Below are 16,241 nucleotides of genomic sequence, written 5' to 3'. Positions count from 1 at the left end.
ATGCGCATTTTTGGCCTCGGAATATTTTGTAAATCGTTGCCCAGTATAAAGATGAAGGCGCTTAGACGCGTATTACCTGAACCACAACATGATTGTCGCAGTACCCCTTATCAAATCGGTTGAATGCATTAACACGCGCCCGGGTGGCCGGCTAGATACCTTTCGCTCGGGTGGAGGGGGTCAATTTGACCCCCTGAGATCTCGGTTCATATAAATTTAGCGTCTCTAGCTCTCTAACTAAGAAAGCTAGAGACACTTAATTTACAGGGTGTGTTGAAATATACGTGAGCTCATTTAGGCCAAAGTTTTAGGGTCCTAGGTCATGATCTTTTGGTCAAAAAAGGTCAAACACGGTCAAGTTCCGGGTTGGTCTCCAAAGTACCCCATAACCTAGATAACCGTTTCTAAGCAAAAGGTTGCATTCTCATTCAAGGTCAGTGAACTTGTTTGAGCTTTTGAAGGTCAAGGTGACCAAAATTATTCAAGATTGCTTTGAGATTTGCATTTGGTTAAGCGACAAAGATTACACTAGGCAGGCTACGCTAGGCTACACTCCTAAAACAAAATGTTGATCTGGGTCATTTTAGGTCAATGACCTATTCTGACCTCGAAGAAGTCCATGGAAGATGTATAATGCGGTTCCTCCTATCAATAAACTCTAAATGAAAACCAGAAACTATTCCATACATCAAGCCCTAGAGTAACAAAACAGGTTGATTTTGACCTTGATGTGACCTTCATACCTGACCTTAGGCCAATATAATTTGTTCATTCAACTGCTGTGTTGCCTAGAAAAGCTTCTCAGAGATGTATGGCTTCGTCTAACACTCCGTTGTTGGATCAGATTGAATGATTCCCTAGAAATTGCCTTCGCTGAAACCATGGCCTGACTTTAACCTGCCATAGGTCAGCGACCGTACCAGGTACATCTAAATTTTTTATGCCAAACGATCCACTATTCGATTGTCTACAGCTATACAAAATTTGGCGCGGCTACCCCGCACCGTTCGGAAACCACTCTGGAAAAATCTTCGGGGGGGGGGGGCAATTGACCTCCACCCGAGCGCGTGTTAATATGTGCGTACATGAATGCTATGGGAGACTTAAAATGCAAAAACACGTGTAAAACTCCACAAATAGAGAACATGTGATGCTGTGTGCAATGCAGTCAATTTCGCATCTACGGGCGCTAAGCTTGGTTGCTAGCAAAAAATTGAGTTGTGTCTCCCACACAAAGAAGAACTCACGAACAGGCCTTTCGTTTGGATACTTATTTTTGACGTCTAGACTGGTTAAGGTAACTGACACACTTTTGGCCCATCATCGTAGATAGGGTCTTACATACGCAATGCAAGCATACTTATGGCATGCTATCTGTAAATTTGGGGACATGCTAACACGTTCTGCGGGCCATTCAAGCTACATACAGTCTCAGTCCAAGTTTGTAAGGAGATTTTGCCACGTACTCGCCTGCAAAAGTATACAGTAGTAATATGGATATGCATAAGATGCATAGTATAATCATGTATCAATAATATGCATAAGCCGTAATATGTTTGACTGAATTGTGCCGGTACCTCTGAAAGTCCTGATACTTTGTTATTATTCACGACAAACTTGGACATTAACAGATCACATCATTCATGCCCAAGTCAAAAGTTCGACATTATTGAATTCAGAATAACCATTGACCTGACGCCTGATGTCAAAATCACAGGCCTTGCAAAGCTTCTCACTGCGAAATGAAACGCAGGTTATTGTGCATGAAATGGAAACTTGAAGAACCGGCCATCAAAATTTTAAAATTCCCATCATCTTAACTTAGCGCGTATCAGCGTAGCATATCAACACATCCGAATTGTGAATCAGCTCCCTCCTGCGTTATGTTTGATAAACATTGCAGCCTTGACATCCAGCGCTGATCACAAGCACTTTCTGTGCATTACTCAATGCCAGTAAACCAGTGGCCATCATTGGGATCCGTTCACTGAAACCAATAGCATATAATTTGAAAATCTCCTCATTGTTCTATAAAAATCCGATTGTCCGTGTATTTCGTGAGTATGAATCACTTTGAGGGCACTCAGATTTTTTCGAGTGACAGAAATAATCGCCATGTCAACTTAACATCAAGTGTATCTGCGCGAGCCTCACAGAAATCTCCAGAAATAATCGTTTGATCATTATAGTTATAGGGGGAAAACACTAGGACCTGGCAGCGGCTGCCATCTAGCGACGTCCACATCCCACTGTGGACTTCATTAGAGACCGATCTCATCCACGTCCTGCGTATTAAAGGTCTTTGAGGAGGCGATTAGTGTAAGACTTCGGTGGTTTCTGGGGACTGAGGGTCTCATGTACATCACGTAACGCGTTCTTTTTTTTAGGGGGGGGGGGGAGTGGGGGGAGGGAATCGATGTGCTTTGGACCATCTAGCTGTTCTGGACACGGCAGTTCAGAAGACATTTAGACAAAACAACAGACAACATATCTCAGCAGTGTTCTAGGTGCCTTTGGCACCAGTTGATGACACGGCATCCTCTCGGAACCTCCTAAGTTTGGCGCACCTATGCGCATAAGCTGGTTTCAGCGACCTGTCGTGACCGCGCATTTAAAGCAAGGTTTGAGAGCACATGCTCGGGAAGATTCCCGCTTCTCAGTGGTGTTTCACCGGGCAGAATTAAGCGTGGCATTATTTGCGGCTATCATGAATGACGTAGAAGACACGTGACCTGGGCACTTGGGGCGTTCGTTATTTGTGAATGATTTTTTAATATGCGCTATGGCACACACCACAACGTCAGCAGTGTGTCAGATCCAGGTCTGTGTGGATACAGTGGCTAAGTGGAGCGCGCCGAACGGTTTTATACTGTCAACCACAAACACGACGTGCATGCACTTCTGAAACAAGACAACTCCTGCAGCGGCTTACGGGTTAAGTTGCGTGGTACAAGTATCCCGGTGGTTGGTAGCTTTACGTTTTTGGGTCTAGTTTCGGACCGACGTTTTTCCAACATTTCAAACACCTTCGTACTAGGCACTGGGAAACTCCCGACGGTCTTCAAGCGTATAATGTTCAACCTTGACTATACTTGCACATTCTACGGGTTGGCCTGCGAGTCCAGTAGGAGAATGCTGGACAGCAATAATCGCATTTCCTATAATCCAAGAAATCTGCATCGTATTTGGCGCTTTAGCACGTCACCCACGGCAAGCCTGCTGGTAGACGCCAAAGAACCACCATCTGGCCGACGCGCCGTTTTTTAGATATGCCTTATGCCATAGGGAAGGGCAGGCAAAACACGACCGCTTTGTGCAAATGTATGTATGCGTAGTATATTCATAATACTAGTGAATAATAGTATATAGTGTACAAAATAAGTGTGCGCTGGTGCCGACTTGCGCCGTGTACAGCACCGGTATCATTCATTTTTGGATCCATAACCGGCTTTACATTTCATGTTTGACACGTTATTCGCCAGGTTCCCGAAATGATTAACGCACGCTGTTGAGCTGAGGTAGGAAGCTCAAAAGCTCTTGTGTGAAACGTCAGACAGTCCGCACACTTGCGCACGGATGAATTCAGAAAGAGGCTGAATTCCGAATACCTATGCATGTCGCCGCCAGGCACTGAGGGGACGGGTTCACTGTTATCGCACTTCATTGTTTTCTGCTGAGCTCTTCATTATCTTGGGATATAAGTGCTGCATTTTATGCCATAGTCCACTGGCGTGCACAGCATTTAGTGACTCGATCAGCCTGGTCTTCCGTGTTCAGAACACATGGCCAGCAGATGCGTATCTAGCACAGCTGACCGTAAGGAAACCAGTTAGTCTCCGGCAGAGGGAGCAACAGGTAGCACTGGTTTGGAGCCCAAGCCACGCCGGTCTAGCCGGGATCGAGTCGGCTGACCAGGCCGCGGATGCGGCCGCTCTGCTAACGCCTGACGGCGCCGCGCCACTTCCTATGAATGACCTGTGTCATTCATAGGAAGTGACCAGCACTTCTTCACAACAAAATGGTAGAGTAGGTGGAATCAAGACAGTAGCGAGAACAAGCTGAAAGCCATTCCACTTAAGATATGTCACTGGTCGTCCCCACTCCCCACGTTCAGGAAAGGAAAAGCATTACTGACTTGCTTACGCATTGACCGCGCTCTCAGCATACACTCATTCGGGCTGAGCAGCACAGCAAGCGCCCCTACAAGTCATGGGTGCAGCGAGATGCTCACCCTCATGTACCGGCTGCATGCACCGAATCAACGTTTCTGGGTACCGGAAGGCAGCAGTTCTTTAGACGCGAAGTAGCCTTGACCTCCCTTTTGGGGAGTATCCAGAGATTAATCTATATTATGTTTTCCCGTTTTTGTCTGCTGCCAGACTAAACGTGGTGCTGATGGAGTGCAAACCGCAATAGCCCCATGCGATCAAAGTGTCAACGTAATGAAAGCACAACATGTCTTAAGTTTCCGACGCCGTTGGTGACACCTAGCATAATCATCACACGGGACTTTCTTGACGAAATCCCATCACAACACCATGGGAATTTTTAAATCCAACAACAGCAAATAAGAGCATGTTTACAATGTCATGTACAAATATGCCATACAAAATGCTGGCATCAGAGCGTTCATCAGGGCAAAAATAGTCAAAGGTTTGATTACAGCCCCTTGCCTGCTAGCGACCCACCACCCGTGTTAACGTTGTTGGGCAGCTGAAACCATCAAGAAAATTGTCGGTGGTATTGTTTTAGTCGAGTCCTTGGACGTTTCAGATAACATATACTATCGATGCCATTTCACGACACGTTGTGCACCGCTGGCACAGCTGCTCCCTGCTTCAAACTAACTAAACCGCTGTCATTTATGGGGGTAGGTTGTGGTGGAAAAAGAGATGCCTAAATCTTGCGGGAGCTGAATTTTTTTTCATTTTTAATAAATGTCAAAGCAACAAAAAAATCACAAATATAATTAATCGGTTCATATGCTTTTCAATTTGATCTTAGGCATTGCTTTATTATATGTCAATTGTTTGGCAAAAATGGCATTTTATGTCTCGTGTTAATACAAACGTTCAGACAATTATTGCGTCCTCCAGGGGCCATTCACCTGGTTCGGCTTGTTTGGCCAACAGGGAATGGCCAACATTTGGCCAACATTTCGTGATCTAACTTTGTAGTGCCCTTGAGCAGCAGAACGTCTTTTTGGGACGTGGCGTGCGTAGTATCGCGTGTTTCGGTTAAGTGCGTTTTGAGTAATACATGTAGGATCGATTAACCATACGCATGGAAAATCCATCATCAAAATAACACTAGAACGCAAGACTGTAGGTGTGCTCCGAGGTTTACAAATCGAAGCAGACATTTCTGGCTAATAAATGAGCACATATTCTACCTCTCACTGCCACTGCAACCCAACTAGAGCTCATGTGGTCTTGTGATTTAACAGGTTGTTCCATCCCCCCCCCCCCCCCCCCAATGTTCGATTCGGGCTGTGGCTACCTTCAAAAATCCATGCAGCCTTTTTATGAAAAGTGCAAAATAAGCTTTGAAGTACGAGTAAAAATGTTTAAAGATGGCTGGCGGCATGAGAGGCAGTGCGTGCTTCAGCCTGACATAGCTTCACAGCATGCAGGAAGCTACCCATTGCGGACCTCACCACTCAGAGAAGCATCAGTCCATGCATGTGTTCAGGCGGCATATGCTGGGCCTCAGGGATGTGAGAAGCAGCCCTGTCATGGAGCTGGTATGGAGGTTGGGAAGGATGGTGAGAAAAGTTGGATGAGGATAAATTGTGGATAGAAAACTCTGTAATTCTGGACAAGGTCGTAGTCAGATGGTAACCAGAACCGATCACTTCAAGCTTCTGTCATTGTTGGAAATCCCTCCTGGCCACCACCTTCCCCTTCAGTTTAAGCTTGCCTCCATCCTGTGTTTGATTCTCATCCAGTTTTCTCCCGCCATCCGCAGTGATACCCCTTTCCTGTCAGCTCCATGAGAAGAACGAACCTCACATATCTGGAATCCAGCACCCTCAGCTGGAGCACCAGCTGCAGAATGTATCTCTTGGTAGTGCATCACCTAGCCCATCAAGCTGCCCATCACGGACCTCATGAGTTCTGTGATGGGCAACTCCCCAGCTTGCTGGAAGACACTGGTGTCCACCTCTTGCCCAAAAACAATTTTTCGACACTACCAAGTGGGAAGGTATGCGATGCACAGCTCCTCCAGTTTGCAGTTGTGAGCTTGGTCAGGTTCAACCTCGTTCTGGCTCTCGCACCGCCAGCTATCTCCCAAATTCTCACTCTCTCTCAAATTATTTTTTATTCGGAGCTAGTTTTACACTATTCTCAATGGGGTTTGCCATAGGTATCATATTTGTGCACCGATTTCTGCATAGCAGACGCTGCAGCCAGCCAGCTCACAAATGAAACTTGGGGAGAGCAGTGTAGTACAACCCACACGAGCGCTGAAACGCGTGGGTTCCGTTTGGATTGCGGTGAGCTGGTGAATACGTGCTCATTTCAGAGCCTCACATGCCTTATTCGGCATGCGAGCCTCGAGTCGCACAAACGTGTGTTTTATTAACGCACAACCGTTATCCAAACGCTACAGAATAGCATTGTGCACGAGGGGTGCGGTAATTCGGCCACAGCTATGGCAAACATGTCGCAAATATCTGTTCCAGATTGCTGTGACTTGTACAGTTGTGGCGGGACAAGTTTTACTGCCTAAACACTATTTTAATGATCATTTTACTTCACACACATGGCTAGTAAAATTAGCCATGTGTGTACGAGGTGCATTGCTCAAAACTCATTCAATCAAAGAACACGTCCATGGGTGTACACACGTAGTGTTTGCGGGGGCACGTGCCCTTAAGGCATGCAATTTGTGACATGCATCATGTTACATTACAAGTGCCGCCGTTGCAATGCAAGGTTGTAATATTTTATGTACATGTGATGATGATTTACGACAGGTAACAAGCTTTGCCCCTGCGGCGCGCTGACTTAGGTTCTCAGTGAAAAAGACCGCCTATACTTAGCTATAACGAGTTAACTATAATATTCCTCTTATATTCGTCGGACAGAACACAAGAGGAATTCACTTCTGCTATTGCTTTGATGAAGACATGTTGCCGAAATATCAATCCAACTACATCTCCATTCTCCTGGCTTTTCTCCGAGGAATTTCTTCGAGGAAGGCTAATATTGCTGTCTTATCTATGTGAATAATGTTCCTCGCTAATGCACTGAACAACTTACGTAGTTTCAGTGAAAAATTTTGACTTCTGTTCCCCCACCAATGGCAAGATCCTGATATCAACCCTAGAGCTATCACTCACTCTCCATTTCAAAAAGACTTTCTGCATTTCGGGAGCGTCATAAATTATTATCAAGAACTGCATCCCCTACTTTCCAAATGGGCTTACCCTGGTGAAAAATCATTGGCGTACACAACTTGCAAGGACCTTCTTGTTACAACCAGGCACAAAATACGTTTGTCAAGCAGCTTAACTATAAGTGGATTGAGAATATTCTAAGCTTTCCAGCGCCGGCTTTAAACCCTTCTGAAAAGTGTTTTTTCGCTAGCTTACGAGAAAAAAGTGAATGTTTTCCGAAACATTGAGCAACCGTGTTGATTGGCAAATATTCAAGTTGAAAAACATATTGCTTAATTGATGTGTTCGGTAAAACCCCTGGATACTTTTATTTTTATATCAACAAAAAACAAAACACTCATCTGCCGCCCGAAGGAATGTTTCACTTTTGCAATAATTGGGAATGCTTCATGGCAGGCGCGGCAGCCTTTACACCAATCAGTACTGGAATTTCTATTATCTTGTGACTTTGCGATTCGGAATAATGCCTGTTCTGGCGGCTTTGCCATACCAAACTTTCCAGCATTCTCCACTTCTGTCTGCAGCTTCAAACCGAGTAAATGTAAATCTACAGTATTCACTCAACCAAGGCACGCAGCGCGTTATGCGCAACGGAACCTATCACCGGTTAGCGAACGCCCGCCTTGGCTTTCCGCTTACTGACGCCACACCGGCTGTTGCACCGTTGGATGGTTTTCGCGCGGGTTTGAAGGAAGCGCAGCCTTGGACCTCGGATAGATGGCTATATTTTTGTTATTTATTCAGTACGCGCATGTGAGTAAAAAGCTTCGCTGGAAAATTCAGATTTTTCGTTCATGCAAGACTTGATATCATGTCAAAAGTCTAAAGAAGCCAAGCAAATAAGGCCAATGTGTTATGATCGGCTCAGTTTCTTCAAATTGAACATAAAATGCATCTCATCCAGAGACTTATACCTGCGATCAAACGTCAGCCAACGTAGCGGTGCTGAGTCTTAGTCCACTCAGCTCGCGAACTTCGCATGAGAAAGCTCTCCATAGGAGCACGGCATACTGGTTTATGTGGTGCTCCTGCTATCACTCGAAATGTCAGCGCTGAGTTCATTGGCACGGCCAGATGGGCCATCGCATGCGGAACCGGTGCCTCACTGGCTGCAGGCTGCACGCTCGGCCCTGCTCCGGGGTCATTGTGGGCGAGTCGGGGCCGCCCACAGCGGCGCAGCAGCCCACGCGCAGACCAAGATCACGGCCATGGGTTCGTCAGGCTCGACCTGCCTTCGCTGCGCCTCAAATGTTATAAGCGATCCAGAGGACCGCGTGACCCAACGGTGTAGGGTTCCAGGCCCCAGCCGTTGCAGCGGTGCCCGCGCCTCCGTGCGACCTCACGTCACGGCAGCGGCCGGAGCCGGTCCGCCCGCCGCCGGGCCGCCGTTCGCGGCCGGCGCGGTTAAGACTAGCCCGTCCCGTGGCGACCGCGCTCCAAAAACCTCAGCGGCTGAAGGACGCCGTCCGTCTGGGTCTCTCTCGATCGTGAGCACGCGACGCGTGCGCAGGCGGCGGCAGGTGAGGGACGGGGCGCCGGGCGAAACAACAGCGCGGTATGCGCCCACGGAGCTCGAGTATCCACAACCGTGACCGAGCGGGCCCAAGGTCATTGCTGCAGAGATCCTCTGCTGCAGCGCGGTATTCACATTGTGCAGCAGCCGTTAAAACAAGAAGACGTTATGCGGGTAACGACAGCAGTCACGGGAGTTTTAATGACAGTCTCAAAACGTCGGGTCATCCCGGAGGTCGGCGGGCTCGGTTTCGGTGGTACGGAGCGCTGCCGGCGCACGTGTGGTGTGTCCGCGCCGCGTGACCTCGGCCGCCCACACCGCAGCGCTGCACACGTCACTTTCACCTCGCGCGGGCGCCGGCAGACGGCGGTTTCACCTCGTGCGACCGGGCGGCGGGGACTGCAGCGAGGCAGCGGCGCAGGAGGCAAGCACCAGCAGACAGCGCGCGCCGCCACCGACTGCTCCGGCCGTGACCAGCTCCGGCGGCAAGATGCGCTTGTTGGTGCTACTGTGTGTGGTGACGACCGCCCTGGCGGTTCCGTCCATGTACTCCAAGGATGACCACGTCTACAGGCTGGGTGAGTGGGCGCGCGCTTGGCTCACAGCTGTTTGGCTTGGATTCGCGCGCGCTTGGCTCACAGCTGTTTGGCTCGGATTCACTCCCGGTCGCGCCTTGATTTATTTTTTTGGACGCTGGTGTGTGAATAGCCGCTGATTCTAGCGGGCTGTTGCCTTTAGGTCTGTTATTACGTGATTTCATTTTGGAGATAGGTGATTAAGTGAGACGTTTTGCATTGAATTAGCTTCAGTCGCTTGCGTGTTTCCCTGTGTCAGTTTCGCACGTCTTAGAATAACAATATTCCGCTCTAAAACTTAGCAAGCAGGGAAAGTGTGCTACTAACTCGCCCGTGTTTTTGCACCATCACGTCTTGAAAAATAACTCCACGATCATATTACCTTATCCCCCATGCTGTCAGCGGCTGTATCGACTCCTCACTGGCAGACTGTGCCCAAAACCTGCGGTCTGTGCGACATCTGCACGCGTTCGTGGCGGTATCGAAGGCGGCATGACAAGTCCCGACAGAAAAATCCCGCCCTGCCCCTACAAGGATGTCCATTCTTGCTCATGGTGACTCACTATTAGAGAACAGCATGGTCATCGCTGGGTGAGGCGATGGTGATCCTTGGTGACTGACGTGTCATTTAAAGTGAATATCCCGGTGGGTGTTTACGCTAACCCGGCACTTGTTGGCGTGTTCCATTACTTAACACTACCGGCGCGGAATGTCCTCGTCCTGGTGTATCTTGGAGACGGACTGAACGGATTCGATTTGTCGTAAATGCGTTCGACAGCCTTGAAGTGCAAAGCACGGTGAACGACGCTTCCTAGGATGTGGCATGGGCACATAGCAGCGACATCACATGCTGAGCCAAGCATAAACATTCTGATGAGCTTAGGAAACGGTTATTACGATATAGTCATCATCACGCGGTGATGCTACAGTCTACCTCTTGGCAATGAAAAGTCATCATGCGGTGACAGTTGGTATCTTGCAAGGATACGCAAAACAGTTTTACAACTGATGCAAAGTCATTGCACGCATATTCCTAATCAAAAGCCCACCTGACTTGCGATCAAACTTATGTCGGGTTTGGTGTTTGGTAGATGCGGTTGTACGCAGGTCCTCCAAAGGGACTTAGCAGTTCACACAACACCAGGTTGACGTCTGGTTGCCTAGCTATAACGGATCTGATGTGCCCATATATGACATAATTCCCTCCATCTGTAGGGAATGGATATGCTAGCCATCGAACGGTATCTAACGCACATTTTTCCACCGCATCTGGCGTCTTGCAGCATATTTTTGCACTGATGGATCCCATAGCCTGATTTCAGCATGATCTTAAATGACTGGAAAGTGGTGTACGACATGATGCTTGTGTTTGTTGTTTGGAGATGCTGAGCATTTGACTTTGCTGCCAAAAAGGTTCAAAATCTGCAGCGGAAGACCGAAGAAAGGCAGAAAAGGATCCAAGCTGTATCTCGCTGGCCCAAATACTGTTAATTTGTAGCTCCACTTTCTTGCGGCATAGTATCACGTGATGCTTTTCTGACCAGCCAGATCTGGTGCCCTGTATCGTCAACCGGTGATTCCTCTGGAGGACCTGGAGTACACCTGTTGGCGTCGGCTTCGGCGTTCACGACGCTAAAGGATCCAAGTACTACTCTAAAAATAGCAAGCCATCGGAGCTTATCACCGCAGGTGAGAGTGTAGCCTAACAGCAACAAAAGGTGTCATGTGCATTGATCGATGCATCCACTCTAAATTATGAACGTTTGTCAAACTGATGGTTGTATGCCATTTTTATTGACCGGCACACATGTTTTCCCATGAATCTTGCGTGTAGAAATGCTCTCGTGTGCAAAATTATGTCGTTATCTTTTAAGGGGTGTATCGCCTCCGGGGCACTATTTCAAAAACATACCTTGGTGAAGCCCCAAGACCTGTTAAGTCTCATAATAACACGAGGAGTGCGATTTCACCACCAAAAATATGCTTTTAAATGAGTGAACTTCAATCATTTTCGAGACCAAGCTACGCTGTTGACGTTTTGGCACAGCACAACATTTTTCGTTGCTGGTGGTCTCACGTTTACTCTCTGTAATGAGTTTCGTGCCTAGAAGACATTAAAGCAAGATACTCATTGCAGTCCCTGCGACTGTGTGTGGGAATCTAATTTCAGTCCTGTTCAAAATTGGCATGATAGAGAAGCATGAATGACGTCAGTACGAAACAACATTCATAATTGGCGCAGCGGACGGCGTTAGGTTTTTGACGAGAATCGCTTGTTTTATCAAAAGTCAAAGCGCTCTTCGAAAGGGACGTTTCTTAGAACTTCATAAAGATATAAAACCCCAGTATGATGTTTCGTTGAATTCACACGATAATGGTTTCGTGCCGTAAACATTTTACCGTGAAAACCATAGGAAATGCAAAGCATTGCTCTCATATTACTGAGCGGGGACTTCTAAGATATTTCTCATATAGAAAGGACACATTCAAATCGGGTGCACCTAGCCATGCCCAAAGAGTCTGAAAAAACTCGTAGGACTGACTAAATCGGACGCGTCGAATCTAAACATGAGTGAAGAGTACAAGAGGTGTTATATTCTCCGCAATGGGTTGTGTCCTGTGGCCCACGCCGCTAGCGCTGGGATCTTTAGACGCAATCTCCATAATCGTGGCCAACACCTCAAGCAGTTCAACTATTAGCGCGTGCGTGGTAATCAATGCAAAGCTCGACAAAAACGATTCGGTTCCAAAATCTATTCAACAAACATTTTGGAGAAACGAGTAGATCAAAGCGGTGAAAGCATCATGAAAACAAAATGTTAGTGGTTGAGGTGCCGATGGAAGCATTCGGCGAAAATAGTGATTTCGAAAGGGAATCTGCGCTTTTGAGATGAATTCAACGAAAAGAAGGGAATGGTAACATTATGGACAACTCAGTTATCTACAAACTACTTAGCCTTTCCTTTTCTCCACCATAATAAACGCCATTGCTCCCCCCATGCCATATCGTTAGCTAGCACTGCATTTCGATAACAAAGCAGAGCACTATTACGTCTATTTCGCATAAGCTCACCTGAGTATCCGTTTTTGCTTTCTTCCATCATTCTGCTTTTGTACCCTCTAAATGGGCTCATGCATTTTCAGTTTTGAAGAATGACCATAAAATATTACTTTTGAAAGTTGTTTACCGGTTTGCTTTGATATCGGCGAGCTCGGCTGATAGGATGACAAGTGTTTAGGAATCAGTCGTGCCGGTCAAATGACTTATGCCGGTCTATAGCTAGCTCACGTATTCAGTCCTGTAAATCTTACTCATCTATTGATCAGCATCGATTTTCTCTATCTGTCGTATCTTTTCTCTTATTTCTTTTTTTCCTATTCACTCTATAGTTCTCCGAAATTATCACTTTGTCCCTTAAACCCGGAATGGGCTGGAAGGAAAAGCATTCACCCAGCGGAAATGCTGGCAACTGACTTCGATGGGGGCAGGCACTAACGAACCACCATAACGTACAGTAAGTTATCGAGATGAAAGGTGGCACTCCCACTTAGGAAGACTTGAGGATCATCGACCTTGGTAACCATAGCTTTCTGTAGAGACACTAACTCCACACTCCATCACATCATAGCGAGTTGTAAGGAACGTTTGTTTGCACTGTCTGGTGCCAAACAGTAAAAATAATACGTCCGTGACAAATTATGCCATGACGTGATAGCCCCGTGCCAGCATGATCGGCCCCTTATGACCATGACGTGATCCCCTCCCCCCCCCCCCCCCGCCGGCCTGAAGCCGTTACATCTAATTGTCAGCTGCCCGTTCTTGGCGCATTAAATGTAGAGGATTACCTCTGGGATCCGAAGCCGCTTAGTCTGTCATCTTAGCGTGATAGGTTTGGTGTCGAACACTACCAACTGAGCTGCGGGCGGATGACATACCTGGGCTAAAGCGCCAGACGCCATGATTCAGGGATTAGCTTTACCGCCTGCCAAAAACATAAGGGAACTGGCAAAGGGCACCATTTTTTGAAGGGCATACTTCACCTTTTTGTATTTTGTACTTATTTATAGATCACACGCGTACGATTTGATCAGTAATGCCAGTTTTCTCGAGATCTTTCTGGTTGGCTCACAATTTTGATTAGAAGTAGCCTCTCTTGTGGGAGAAATTTCATTGAACTTCCTGCTAACCACCATAAAAGTAGCGCATTGCATTTGCCCCGCTTTTCCGACGAGTGTATTCTGTAATGTTTACAATACACTAATGTGTCAAAATGCTCGTGTAGTAAATGTTACGAAAGCTTAAGCATTCTGTTTGGACAAAAAGGTAGGCGAACACGAGGATTTTACACCGCGAGTTTAACCAGACGTTACACTATGGCTCTGATTTATCCCCTATGAATTTTACCACAGTGGCTCTTTTTGATGCGCACTTTGACTTTGGGAATGGGAGTATCACATGGTCCATAGTAACGCACTGGCTCAAACTTGAACCAATACGGTCCTCGGTAACAAGCCGTCGTCGCCCCGCTGGGGTAATCAAAAACGTCCTTTTATTCGCGCCAGTACATGTGCCTCGGCGGTTGTCATGACGACGGCGATCGCGACTTCAGGGTAGAAGCGCAGTGTTGTTACAATGCGTTGGACACGAAAATATTATGTCTTCCTTTGTTATGTCTCGATGGTGCTGCAGTGGCACTATCCAGTGCTGTTCTCAGACGAAACTGGTCCCGAAGTTTCACTAGAGAATGTTTTCGAAATATGCCCCAAAGGTGGGAAACTCCTTTTAAATGATGTACTTGCAATTGCGTTACGGCGATAGCCCACTAGCAAACCCTGTGATAACGCACCACCGCTAGCTTATCCCAGTGCAGTGACATGATACGATGCGACCGTGACCCTTACTCATAACGTGGGCACAACTGTGAAGATGGATGGTGCCGATACATACGCATGCTTTCCCCATCTGACGAAAAACAAAAGCCAATTACCGGACCCCGGAAAACAAAGGTCGGCGGGAGGGGACAGATGGTTATCAAGACCTTACAGGAATGTTCCATAGGTTTCCACGCGTGCCTGTTAGGTACACCACATGGCACACAGCTGTCACTTCAAAAAGCCACTTAGTTGGTGAACTTGCACCGCTGCTATGGATCCTAAATATTTATGAATCCACTTCATTTGTGGATTAAGTGCCGGGCACATCCAAACACTCTTCAATAGCGTATTCAATCCTAATATCACGGGCGTGCGGTGTAGCGTGAAGTTATTTGGTAAACAAATGCTTATTCGTCTTAGCAGTTTCCAGCGATGAGGTGGAATTTCCATTCCTCACCGGCCGACAGTGCAATGCAGGAGAGACAGCTGGAGTATAAGCGATATACTGAGTCAATATGGACCAGGCCATTACATCTTGCATGGCGCACGGTTGCGCGCCTTACGAGCAGAATGATGTTGCTTATAACGTGTTGCACCTTTAGAGGGTGCCCAAATGTTTGCACCCGACTAAGACCAAGACTTTCTCAATTTTGCAGGTGAGAAACGGAAGAAGACCGCGAATAACAACGCCCGGGTCAAGCAGCTGACGAAGGCAGATTTTGAGCGCTTCTAAGGCGGCAGTTTCATGGATAAGTTCTGGGTTCCGGTCCAAGAGCGTCTTCAGTGGCTCAGCGGTCTACTGTACCTGATATCGTGACCTGCCCGGGTTTGACCGCGTCCTGACCTGGCGACCTGATGCGGGAGGAGCTCCGCTCTGACCTGCTGATGTTGTGCGACAAGGCAGCTTGGGAGAGCGCCCACGCAGCTAGTAGCTTAGGATCGTTAAACTGCGGTGTGTTGCAGCGGTGATGACGCTTGTCCGCCGCTCTCGGACATCACGTTTGCTGTCTGAGTGGCAGGTCATGGTCCACGTTATTAATCAACCAGTAATTTGGTAGGATAAAGACAAAGACGTGGGAGGTACGGATGCCCAGGTAGTGATCGATACCATGATAAGGCAGCGTACCGACACGGTTGGACCGCGTAATAGGGCATGCTAAGCCATGGAGATAGCTCACAAATAACACCTGCACCTAATATATCTTCTATAAAGGACTGAACCATGCGCCGAGCATCGGTACTTCATTAGTCGTGGTTAACTTACACCTGTGCTTTGTACTTGCGCACGTATTAATGTATGTGTTTGTGAGTCAGGCGTGTTTCCTAACTGACACGCCTGTTGTTTGTCGTCAAACAATGAAGCGACATGGGTACATTAACACTAAACTTCAAGCTTTGCTACGTACACGATAAGTTACCAAAATTTAGTTTTTACATGCACTGTATTAACTGTTTCATCGTAGAACGCATGACCCTTCATTGGGAATACGACTCACACTAGGATGTGCCTCGTGGGCATGCAAATGATCTTTGACGCAGTGCTGTGATAGCGATGTGGTTTTGTAATGCGACCAATTTATGAAAATAAATATATTAACCCAGCACGGTCGTCTACTCGAATCCTCATGGATTAGGGGGCTGAGCTGCAATGACCCTCCTATCTTTTTATTCTTAATGTCTAATGTTTCCAGTTTACTGATGTGATCGATAGATTGACGAATGCCTGATAGCCTTTTTGGCCTTGTGAGCTCAAAGTTCTTTTCCTGGCAATTAACCACCTTAAATATACCAGGAGGCGCTGGTTAAACGACGTTATAGAGCAAACCTTTGTTACATTGTCAAAACTCGACATTTCAGGCTCCGCTTGTGGTGATGA

General features: G+C 47.1%; 1 long non-coding RNA gene across 1 annotated transcript; it reads left to right on the top strand.

Annotated features, from left to right (window-relative positions):
• Nucleotides 1-9,311: 9,311 nt before the first annotated feature.
• Nucleotides 9,312-15,967, top strand: LOC119091822 (uncharacterized). Its single transcript, XR_005093441.1, has 3 exons — nt 9,312-9,493; nt 11,039-11,179; nt 15,022-15,967. It is a non-coding gene; the product is annotated as an uncharacterized LOC119091822 (long non-coding RNA).
• Nucleotides 15,968-16,241: the final 274 nt, after the last annotated feature.

The sequence above is a fragment of the Pollicipes pollicipes genome, unplaced genomic scaffold (genome assembly GCF_011947565.3).
Source record: "Pollicipes pollicipes isolate AB1234 unplaced genomic scaffold, Ppol_2.1 Scaffold_3447;HRSCAF=4054_pilon_pilon_pilon, whole genome shotgun sequence".
NCBI lineage: Eukaryota > Metazoa > Arthropoda > Thecostraca > Pollicipedomorpha > Pollicipedidae > Pollicipes > Pollicipes pollicipes.
Note: the sequence above shows the minus strand (reverse complement) of the source record. Positions and strands in the feature narration are given on the sequence as shown.